At 36.4% G+C, this 12303-nt stretch overlaps 1 long non-coding RNA gene across 3 annotated transcripts; it reads left to right on the top strand.

Moving 5' to 3' along the window:
- Positions 1-5838: 5838 nt before the first annotated feature.
- LOC112213006 lies at positions 5839-11712 on the top strand. 3 transcript variants are annotated; one of them, XR_002946868.2, is made up of 3 exons: positions 5839-6260; positions 9164-9435; positions 9510-10745. It is a non-coding gene; the product is annotated as an uncharacterized LOC112213006 (long non-coding RNA). The 3 variants fall into 3 exon arrangements; XR_004461884.1 differs by lacking the exon at positions 5839-6260 and adding an exon at positions 11255-11712 and having other exon boundaries at positions 8387-9435; positions 9510-9732; XR_004461883.1 differs by lacking the exon at positions 5839-6260 and having other exon boundaries at positions 8387-9435.
- Positions 11713-12303: the final 591 nt, after the last annotated feature.

Genomic DNA, 12303 nt, shown 5'->3' on the forward strand with positions numbered 1-12303 from the left:
ATAAGAACAAATTGTACGACAATAAGGAAACATATGAAATTTATGACGGCTTATAATTACGGAACGATATGTACTGTAATATTATTTTGTATAATTCATATACACATAAATAATACAATGTCACTCATTGTACAACAGCAAAATTGACTATAGTAGCCAGCACGTTGGGTAGTTAGGGAGTAGTTGAATTCATTGCACAATGCATACGCGTTGAACAAGAGTAATTGGACTCCCAGTGAATTTATCGAATGAAAATGCTAGAAAATAATGTATCATTTTCAACGTCGTGTTACAAATTTTAACAAACTACGGGACAACGGATTTAAAATATTCCACAAACATGACTGATATACGCATATCTTTTTAACGGAGATATAAAAATATAAAATATGTAGAAACCGCGAAACGACGTCGTAATATCGTAATATCTTTCATAGTCAGAACTCATAATCACCGAGTTCTAGGATCTTCATCGCTCAAACATGAAGGATATTTGACTTTTCAAATTAATGAAACGTTAGATATTATCTCAAATAACAACGAAGATAAAGAAAAGAGTAAAGAGGGTAAAAGATCTCGTCAATGAAAATTTCAAGATCGCCGAAATTACAGGCGCATAGAGCTAGATTGAACGCGCAAGTTGCAGAAAAGAAGATGAGGTCTTACGACTATGGCTACGCGTGAGGTTTCATGACCGAGATCTGTTCGAGTGGTGTCTTACTGGGCAACTTCCCACAAACAACTCGTAGATTCTTATTGGGCAAGATTCCACGACTTCCAGATCTCACTGGCCAAGGTCCATCGATTTCACAGTCTTACCGTGCAAGGTTCAACAGTTTCAGAATGGTCTGAGCCGATGATCTGCGACCTTGGGGTCACATTGAACAAAGCAGTACGAGTCTGGTACGTTATAGAAGAGGTACATAACTAATTACATAAGAATCTACATAAAAGTTGTATCGAACAAATTAGAATGAAAGGTACGTGAAAAAATACGTAATGCGAAGGACAAAAAGTATTGATCTATAAACATCCATAAAGTTGGGAAGAATGCATCGTTGTAAATCTATAAAGCTCCCGTGAAAAGTCATCATTCTGACTACTCTGATAGTTCTAGCGTTAATGGACGATATCTCACGATTCCTCGATCTAACTTGGAAATGCGTTTGATGGCTGATTTACGCTTTGACTGCCACGTTGGTAATATATGACCAGCCATGGTTTTTCCAACCAGAGCGTTGGACTTCTTATTGTAAAAATTGTATGAAAATTGACAGTTAGGTCATTTTGAATATAACCGATAAATAGAAGATACTTTGAAACAAAAAGTGTCCCATTGAACAATTAAACATTTTTATTAGAACATCAATAAAAAAAAAAGAACAAATCTTGCTTCTAATGGTGCACTGTGTTTGCATCCATATCTTTAAGGGGTAATCTACGAATATTATTATAAACACAGCTTAGAAAATAATCGTAAATGCCGCTTTATAATCGTATATATAATTGAAGTTAGAAGTGTGCACATACCTTACTATTATATATAGAATGAGCAAATACTGTTTATTAATATCTTCTACACGTTTCAATAATATATTCTGGACGTTTTGCTTACGACGAAATGACGAATGCGAATGGTTTGTTGAAGTAAACGAAGTCTTGTTATAATATGTCATTATCAACTGTTATCAAGGCGTCACGATGGCCACCCGTGACCACCAATAAGATAAACGGTCCATTGGGGAAAAATGTTATCTTACATCATCAATTTATTATTATTTTGCCATTATAACTTTGAATAATAAAAATACTCCCGTGGCGTCCTGAGCGAATGTGATTTCGGCGTGGCAGTCAAAGTGTTAATTAAATGAGATCCTCGATTCTATAGTCTACGACATTGTTTAAAGTCTCGAAGGTCCAACAATTAAGTGTCACCGTTTCAACACGTCACCAACTAAAATAATATGACACCGATTGCAAAATCTAGTCGAGTATTGCGTGATTCTGATTTCTCATTAAGTAAAAACTCACGACTCCAGCATTTTATAGGAAAAATCTACAAATGCCAATGTTTATCAAAGTCCCACAATCTCAGAACTGCCCAAGGCAAAGTCCCACAGATTTGGATGGTTGCGGATAAGATACTACGATTTTAGGATCTGGTCGGGCGAGATTCCACGATTCCGGAGATTTAGTGGGCGAGATCTTGCAAGCTCGGGATGGTCCGCGATCGTGTCTCACGGTGGTAGTGTCTAAGTAGGTGAGGTCCTATGACCCAAAGTTTGGCCGAGGTTCCACGACTTCGTTGTCTAGTCTGCTGGAGTTCTATGACTCTAAGTGTGTTCGAGGTAAGTCTTTTAACCTCATGGACATCGAGAATCAATTAGCGTCTAATATAAATTTATGCGGCGATATATATGATATAATATGAAATACATGGCAATCTATGTTTTTATGGAAACAGACACAGAAATAAAACCTAATAGGAGATTTATTTTACCCTTTAAATGTTACGAATGTACCTTACTCTTATCTTTTCCTCTTAAAATTTTATTCATTCTTGGAAAATCTTAATTGAAAAATTTCAGAAAATAATGCATCTGTAACCCGTACTTTGTTCTACAACAAAGAATATACTACAAAATGACCTCCTCGTGGAAAACCAAATTACTTCAATATTACTGCAATATTACTTGTAATTTTTCAATTATAGTTCGAAATATGAATATCAACTTGGCGGGCGCTTACCAACGTCTCCTCCAATTACTAACTTCACGACAATTTCACTTTTGTCGTAATGATAAAATAATATTAACAGAAGCGACGTCAAAGTATTCTTTGTAGGAGAGCAGGAGCGCCGTTTAACGCGTGCTACATATTGGTTGGTATAACGAGGAGAAGCTCTACCACGTGCCGCAACTTTATGGCACTTACAATAGCGGAACGATATTCATTAATCAGAATGTCCAACACGTGTTATCGAAACACTGCTAGTTTGCATTCGGAAAAGTTATTGCCAAACTAAATTTGGCGCTGCGTTCGGTCATGGCTATGGAAGGATAACGAGCAAGTTCGTGCCGAAAGTTTAGCTCCCGTGGACCGTATCAGCTCGACCGTATTAGTATTTCTAAACATAACGATCATGGTGTTGTTGGTCTTGCAGCTTGATTAACTCTTCGTTCGCCATAGTCTTCGCGGAACGTGGAAAATCTGACGACCCGAAGATTGTTTGGGGTCGTCGAAGATAAAACGAACGGAAGAGCAACAGAGAAGCAAGGACAAAGCAGAGAATGGTAAAAGATAAAGGAAGCAGGTGAAAGGTAATGGAAAAAGGAAGAGGCAAATGAACCCTTCTTACTCTCTGATATTCAATTAATGTTTTTATATAGGAAGTGCGCTGCAGTCTGATAATTAGCGAAACTGGAGTAATTGGAAGAGAACGCTGAATGTATAATATTCAACGTGATATTATCGATATCGTGTCAGAATCGGCGATATTGGAATATATATATATATATATATATATATATATATATATATATAACAAATATAATAAAAAATACAACTGATAATCGGATCGAGCGTTATTTTTTTCTCCATTCTTTTGTTTGCCCTTGTTGTTGCATTTTCTTTCTCTTTTTTTTTTGTTTTCTATGTTGGTTACTTCACCACAAGCGAAAAAAATGATTAAATTTTATTAAATTGCATGACGTAGTGGTGTTCGGGTTTATAGGGGAATAAAAGAATGGCGGTTAACTCTGTTTCGCCGCGAAATTGGCTATTCTAGATTACCAGAAAGGAAGTTTTTCCATAACGGCGTACTGTTGCTCGCCTTTATTGCCTCGGAAACCAAAATGTAACTTTCGAAAATTGAATGCGGACGCGAATTCTTATTGTATTCGCGTAAAGATTTACTAAAAACGGTCGGTGCAACAGATGTTCTCGCGCTGCAAAGTTCCGCTGCTGGTACATACATTTGTACGCTCAAATACGAGGAAAATCGGGAAGTTTTACGGATATCGTAACAGGGGCCGAAAAACACAGCTCGTTAGAACATATTTTTTAGGCAGATTACGTAAATACAGAGATTTAGGGGTTTCCTGTGGTGGAGACGTAACTGGAAATTTAATGACGCTGAAAAACTGAAAACTGCACGGCGCTCGCTACTCGACGAAAATTGTCGAGAAACATCGAGGAAAATTATTTCCCCAATTACTTGGTATTGTCTCTCGAATTATTTGATGTACTCTATAATATCCTCGAATAAACTCCCGGCAGCACAAGTTTCGAAACATAAAATAGGTTAAACTTCGTAGGAGCGAGGTAGATTTTATCAATAACGAGGTTTGTTGGTTCAAGACTAGGGCTTATCAATTCTGAAACGAGACTATGTTGGCCTTAAAGGTTTCTGATGATGAACCAAACCGATCTTTGTTTCCTAAACTAACCTGAAAGTAAGTCGAAATACGAGCAACGTTAAATTCAATATTAAATATCTTTCAATATACAAGTATACTTACTATTTTATACTATACATTTTATACTTACTATTGTATAGTATAAATTACAAATCGAAATATATAAACAAAAATCGTTTACTGCGTAGTTCCTACAAAATGCTAGATAATTAACTAATTCACAAATTCCCAGATAATTCTTAAAATATGTATGTACCACGCTCATAAATGCTCTTAATCACACCGATAAATCACTATAACAAACTTTCGAAACATATAACGAACCAAACTGCCGTAAAACAGCAACTTCCTGATACTACACCGCCATACTCTACTCGTATCGTACTGGAAAAGTTAACATCAGCTATGAAATAACAACAAAATCACACGGCATAAAAATACTACCGTGGGCGTTGGTTAATCAATTTAATAGCTGACAGCTAGTCTTAACGCAATAGAGAACCATCGTGGATTAATAAATAATCCATCTTTTCTCTTTCCTCCACATCGTTGTATAAACATTTTTTTCAGACATTCGCTATTTCTATAAAAATTATCTCTAAATATCAATACGTAGTGTTTTAGTAAATGTAAGACATAAAAATGTTGAATGCAAAAGTTGTACTTTGTTCTAATTCAAATCGTAATTAATACCAATTACAATGGCTACAAAAGATATTTGCACACGTCTTTACTATCCGATGAAAGGATGTCTTATCAGATTCTATATTTCGTGTTCATGGTGTCAATTTTTGCAGTCATATGGAAATGTTACCAACAGATGCTGATAAAGTATTTAAGCGTTTGAGTGCCAGGGGTCTTTGAAAAAACAGAGTCGAAAAATCCCGAACAACGCGATAGTGTTTGTCTTAATCCATTACGAAGAGAAACAAGCGACGCAATAGCGCTCGTCATATTTGTTATTTTTATGAAATACGTCTACATTATTATATATGCGTACTACTAGTTTATAAATATTTCAAGTTTTGTTCAATAAAAATTATTGAGAAGATAACAATGAAATACAAAATACTGCCAGTCGTCCGTAGCGTTCAAATGTTTTCCACATAAAATCTAAACAGCGCGATCGCGCTGCTTGCGACTCAAACTGTTAATATACCATGTCATATACAATTCATACCGCAACAAATAGCGTCACGCAAAATTCTTTTCATAGCGTCTGCAAATGATCACTTCGTGAAGTCGCCTTAAAGCAAGTCCAGCGTAGCTATCTCGTTCAATGAAAATATATTTGTATTCCTGAAGATATAAATATAACAAACTTCGACCAGATTTCTTTCCACAAAATTCCTCGATTTTGTTTAAACTATAAATCTTTACTAACCACCTAAAGAGATGTTGCAAAAAGTTCCAAAAAATTTCGAACGCAAGATTTGACTAGAACACAGACGTACGGACTCTCCGACTGACCGATGACAAGAATAATAAGAAGCTAGGGAAGACGGCGAAAGAAGGGAAAAAACAAGGAGAAACAAAAAGAAGGTTGGCTTTCATGAACCACAGAAGCTTGAGTGCGCTGCTCGGTGGCGAGCGAGTGGCGTGTGTTGGTATGACCCACCCTGTTCGGGAAACGTGTCGAGAGGGATGGCAAGGGTCGGAGTTATATCGGGTTTCCACCACCTCCGGGCGAACTCCGCTTCGATGCCCGCGTCGTAAACAAGCCGGACAGACCGCACGAACACACGAGGAGCAACGTGACGCTGGAAGACGATGCTCCGAGCGGAAAAGAGAAGACGAGAAGAAATAAGAAAGCGGGTAAAAAAGAAAAGGACACGGAGGAAAGTAAGTAGCAGAAACGTTTTGCAACCGAGCTACTTTCTCCTCCTTTTCCCTTTCTTCGTATTGCGTTGCGTTTTGCCCTGACGTAGCCGGTTTACCCGGACTCGACGTTTCTCCTCTGCTTTTCTCCAGCCCTCGGCGACCGCTCGTATATCGCGATAAATAAATCATGGAAATTTATTTACCGAATTATTGCGACGCGTTGAATTCGAATACGTTCGGAGAAGGTGGAAGATGTTCCGCTTCGGTGGAGGATAAAACGTACGGGGATAACGTCTGCGAGAAACGGGGAGAAAATGGTGATGTAGGAAGATCTTTTGTATGGGAGTTAAGTTACTTTATGGTACCAGATTTAGGAGGTTTTTCGTGCAATGAAGGGTTGTTTGATTTCAAAGGTTGTATTCTGGCATTTTGGTAAATCTTATTTATGGTATTCAGCGGCACAAGTGGATTTTTTCCACACAGCAGATAAATATAGGAAATAATACATAATGGTCGTATTCGTGTAGGGGATTTTTTATACGCACAGTCACTGCTTTTTTTCATGTGAATATGCTCGACGTAATATTTTATACGTCTTTGAAAATTGTTTGTTGAGCATTTTCTTCTTAATATGTTAGAAAATGCTTCGTTTTTGTTAACAAAACATTTCTTTGTATCTGTAGCCGTTTCTAAGCTAGCTTTTATGGGGTCGAACTTTGGAAGGTGATTTCATCCCTTAAACATGAGTTACCGTAGATAAAAATATACGTATCTGCTACTTTTGCTTCTTCTTCAAGCCTATAAAGTTTCATCCAAATCGGACCCGGATGTGACCCTTCCTTGAGGGTAAAATTACGTTGCTATGCTGTTACAAAGTAATAGCTACGTATTTCATACTGTACGAAGAAAGGCGAAAATGGCGTAAAGAATTTGACCCAACATCAGCTTTCTTCTGTTTTGGAATGGTAAGTAGAACATTTGAACTAAGTATGGTAACTTATTATAATATTCAGAAATGTATAGATTTTTTTCTTTTTTTATTAGACTTCAATTTTACCACAATTTCTTAAATTAAGTATTTTGTCACCCGTACCATTTTTCCTCGCATTTGATAAACAATTTAGCGGCAGCTGGTAAGGTAAGGAAGTAGTAGAGGTAAGAAATATCGTAAACTCAGTGGAAGTTATCGGCGTTAAGATAGCCGTGACAGAATAGTAAATTAGTTTTCAAGATCAGCCGATTTTATTTCCTCCGACTTCCATTCTCTGGATCGCATCGATGTGACCATGTACACGGAAAAGATGGACATTTTCGGATCGTAAATCAAAAAATGATCGAGCCGTTCAAAGCAACAAAAGTCAGAGTCATTAACCAAAGCTCGTGCATCCGTAATTCGACGGACGGAGGTTGTGGAAATAAGAGCAACGCGTACAGCTATTTCTAAGTTAATGAAACGAATAAACCGTGACCATCTGTCCCTGTTTAATCCAGTGCCTCGTAAAACGGTGCGGATAAAATACGAACGCGAGAACGTTTACGAAAATTCCTAATACCTTCCAGACAGGCGATTACTTTAACAGGGTTTCGTAAATAAAAATCAAAATCACTGAAACAGGCTAAATCTCTACTAAGCTAATTTACATTATTTTTAATTCTGCACGTTGCTTCGCGAAACAGTTTATTACAATCTTTGTTAATACTTCGAAATTAATCTATGCCGATTGGTTGGTATTTCGCCTATACAGAGAACTGTATTCCAAGTCGTAACTCGTCTCACTTACTAACTGCACGCGTATATCCGAGAAGCATGTCTGATAAATATAAACACGAATCGCGTAAAGTAAAAATGTTCCTACATGTATAAAAGTATAACGGTCTGTTTGTTTAACACTTTGACTGCCACGATGGTCATTGGTGACCGGGGCGCTTGAACTTCTTACAATTGTAAAAATTGTATGAAAATTGACAGTTAAGGCATTTTGAATATAACCGATAAATAGAAGATACTTTAAAACAAAAAGCGTTCCATTGAACAATTAAACATTTTTATTAGAACATCAATAAAAAAAAATGAGAACAAATCTTGCTTCTAATGGTGCACTGTGTTTGCAGCCATATCTTTGAGGGGTAATCTACGAATATTATTATAAACACAGCTTAGAAAATAATCGTAAATGCCGCTTTATTATCGTATATGTAATTGAAGTTAGAAGTGTGCACATACCTTACTATTATATATAGAATGAGCAAATACTGTTTATCAATATCATTCAGTAATATATTCTGGACGTTTTGCTTACAACGAAATGACGAATGCGAATAGTTTGTTGAAATAAACAAAGTCTTGTTATAATATGTCATTATCAACTGTTATCAAGGCGTCACGGTGGTCACCCGTGACCACCAATAAGATAAATGGTCCATTGGGGAAAAATGTTATCTTACATCATCAATTTATTATTATTTTGCCATTATAACTTTGAATAATAAAAATACTTCCGTGGCGTCCTGAGCAAAACATGTGATATCGGCGTGGCAGTCAAAGTGTTAAACTTCGGATTACTTAATTTATTATTTGCTTAGATAAAGTGTCGAACGATAATGTAGTCTGTCTCGAAATTTTCCATTTCTTCAAATGAAATATAACTAGGATTGCTTCGTCGCATCATCCTCTTTTCTATCAAGAATTATCTCGTATCAACGTCAAGGTAGATAAATTTTCTAATTTGCATTTTTTCCATCCATATGTCTCCCTCAAATAGAATCTAATTTTAACTATTTATATGCATCCTTCTATATGCTAAAAGGTTATCTAGCCATAAATAAGTAAGTGGACAAGTAAATACAAAACCGACGACGTCCCCTTCCTATTTAGAAAAATATTTGTAGAACAGAGGTTCTACACTTCGTATCTACGATTTTAGTCCCGGTCAGTGCACACACGATCTTTAACACGACTACCGACACGAAGAGGGAAGGCGGTTCTGGGCAGAGCGTATAGGAAACGAGACATTTTGCGGAGAATTCTAACCCCAGCGACTTTCCACGGAATTACTTGGCGGCCGTGCACGTAATTGTTAACGGTGCTGGCAGTTTTCACAGAAGGGAAATAGGATTGAGTTTACCTTTGACGTACAAACAGAGCTTTCAACGGATTTTAATCACATACGCCGTGTCGGCTTCCATGGAAGCGGATGTGTCTTTTTTCTTCGTTTCTCTTGTTTTATACGCTGTTCCGTGCTCGCCTTGGAACAACATGTTTGCTTGCAGGCTTACACGTCGGCCGTTTTTACGCGTGTCCAATTTCTACGGGGTTCTGCCTGTCGAATCCGATACCGGGGAACCTTGTCGGACGCGATAGCCACATCGAGGGAAATACGTAAACGGAAAAATATATTAGAATCGCTGGAACGAATAATTTCTCACGTTTCAACGGTCGTATTGGTTTTATATACAATTTACTGAAACGTATCAACGAGATGGAATTACCGAGGTAAGCGAGCCAAGCGAACATATCTGATTTTTTCGATCATGACAACGATGGCGATTTTTCAAAACGTCTGAACGTTATTCTAAGAAGAATCGCAATAATATACCAAGGACAATTCTAAGAGAAAAGGCAATTCTGCACGTCGTTTTCAACCGTACGATGGTTGCATGCAAAACAGATTTAAAACTGGATACCAGTTCATTTCTGCTGAAACACCGGAATCAGAGAGTTTCATTCCCTTTGTTTCTCGTTGGCCATATTTGTCCTTTTCTCGTTTCCTTCTGTATCTTCTTCGCCTTTTCTTTTGTTTTTTTACCTTTTTCCCTTAACTGCTTTCCGTTCTTTTATCTTTTTCTTTTCCTTCTCTTCTTTCTCATTTTCATCCTTCCGAGTTATTCTATAAATCGAACATCGTGAAACGATCTCAGCTATTTTTTTACAAATAGACAAAAAAAATTTTCACGTTACACGTTGATCCTAGGGGTTAACTGAAGTGTTCTATTCAATCATAAAAGTAGCTAAATTTCATTTTTGGGATTCACTTATTGTTTCGACGGTACAGCGTGATCTCAAACGAAGACAATATGCATTGATAATAATAACGTTGATATAATATAACAATATTTAGGTATTTTTCAATGTTTGGTTTCATACACGAAATATTTCACTATGTCTGAATTAAAGATTTCTAATTTATATTTCTATATGTGTTCATGTCAAATGTTCGTGCTGACTATTCACACGCATTTACGTTACATATAGTCAAAACATATATTAATGTATAACAACGTTTGCTAATTTCAGTTGACTTACCGTGTATTAACCCGGTACATATTAATGTAGCTGCGTATTATTCCGTAGCCATGCTTTGTTGATATAATGTTTTCAATCTGAACACGTATTAACGTGTGTAATTTCAAATTACACGTGTGAACCATTTCAATGTGTCTGCATGTTTGTCTCCATATTTCAATACGTGTATACATTTTAATTGAAATGAATATATTTCTCCGTTATCTATAGATCAATGATTAAAAAGTACATCTCTTCTGCCTTGAAGCATTATAAACACAGAACAAGTTCGAAATTCCTATTTCGAGTAATAGACATTACAATTACGTAAAATTTGATGCACAGAGACTACTTGTATTTTCAACATTCCATATTTTATTTGGCCTATTTTAGCCAAAAATACGAATACCAACATAAGTTTGTTCATTGCCTTATCCAAAAACAGACGAAAAGTTTTCAATTTCTAACTTATAAAAGAACACCTGTAATAGAACCGGGACAAATTCAATCAGAATCGCGAACAAAATTATCGTAACATAAATTAATCACAAGGTGAATGAGATATGACGAGGTTCTTTTGTTGTCAAAAACACGGAAGGATCGAATAAATTAAGCGAGGGGAAATTTCATTCCACGCGTATTTCATTGTATTTAACGAAAAGTGATAGCACCCGGCGAGAAGTTCAATTCTCCCAAGTTCCATTGTAACAAGTATTTGTACGTTTCTGGAAAGTGCCGACAGTTCGAGGGGCTGAAGAAAGACCGCCGCCAGGTGGAAGAAATTGCGGCACGAGCAATTTGCGAACATTATCCGAACGGAGGTACGAAGACGTTTGGCAGCGAACGGGAAGGACATTCTTTCGAATTACACCACCGCCGTTGTCGGCTGCCAACGACGAAATTACATTATCACGGAATTGCATGGTCCCGGGACGAAAACCGGATGCGATGAATACGAATTCACTTGTACGTATCATCGAAAAGAAACAATTATCAAAATAGGAGGAAAAAAAAACAGAAAGCTAATGTTGGACCTAAATACGTGTCAGGTGGATTCGACTATTAGCAAACTATATGACAGTAGTTACAAAAAGTATTTGTACGTAACGTTATTTTTCAAGGAAACTTTTTTTAATCAGGTAGCACATTTCATCTTTGTAGCATTAAATTTCTATAATCAATCATATTATACCAGAGTAGTACTTAATACTTAGTAGTACTTATAAAACTTAATATACCTGAATTTAATTAATTAGTATGTAAATACTGTAATAAATACAATGGTGTAGAAATACTTTTTGTAACCACCGTAGATTCGAATTCAGAATTAAAGAATACTTTCAAGTAGATTGGATCTCTACGTGAGTACTCTGAATGATGATAAAAGTACTAGTAAGTAGAATCGAACATTGGACGAACAGATTCGAAACTTAATCAGCATCTTACTAGAAATTCTCCATTTTCTTTTAAAATCATTTTTGTTGATTATCATTCGCTATTGTAATTTTCTACAAAGCATTGTAAATCAAATATTGTTTCTAAATAGTTGTAAAAACAAACAGTAAAACAGAATGTATAGAACGTCTAGCGGTTTTCTGATTCTCGTAACTCGATTACTACTTGTAAAACTATCGATCCTTTCTAATATCGAAGTAAGTGGATTTTCGAAACTTGCGGGTACTCGTTCACAGATTCGAAACCAGCTTATGAAAGTCGAATATTTCGCAAGTTCGGTGAACGAACCATTGTATGTTATAAGTATTATTTAAATCCTATGACGCG

Source organism: Bombus impatiens, unplaced genomic scaffold (assembly GCF_000188095.3).
Source record: "Bombus impatiens unplaced genomic scaffold, BIMP_2.2 scf_0418, whole genome shotgun sequence".
NCBI lineage: Eukaryota > Metazoa > Arthropoda > Insecta > Hymenoptera > Apidae > Bombus > Bombus impatiens.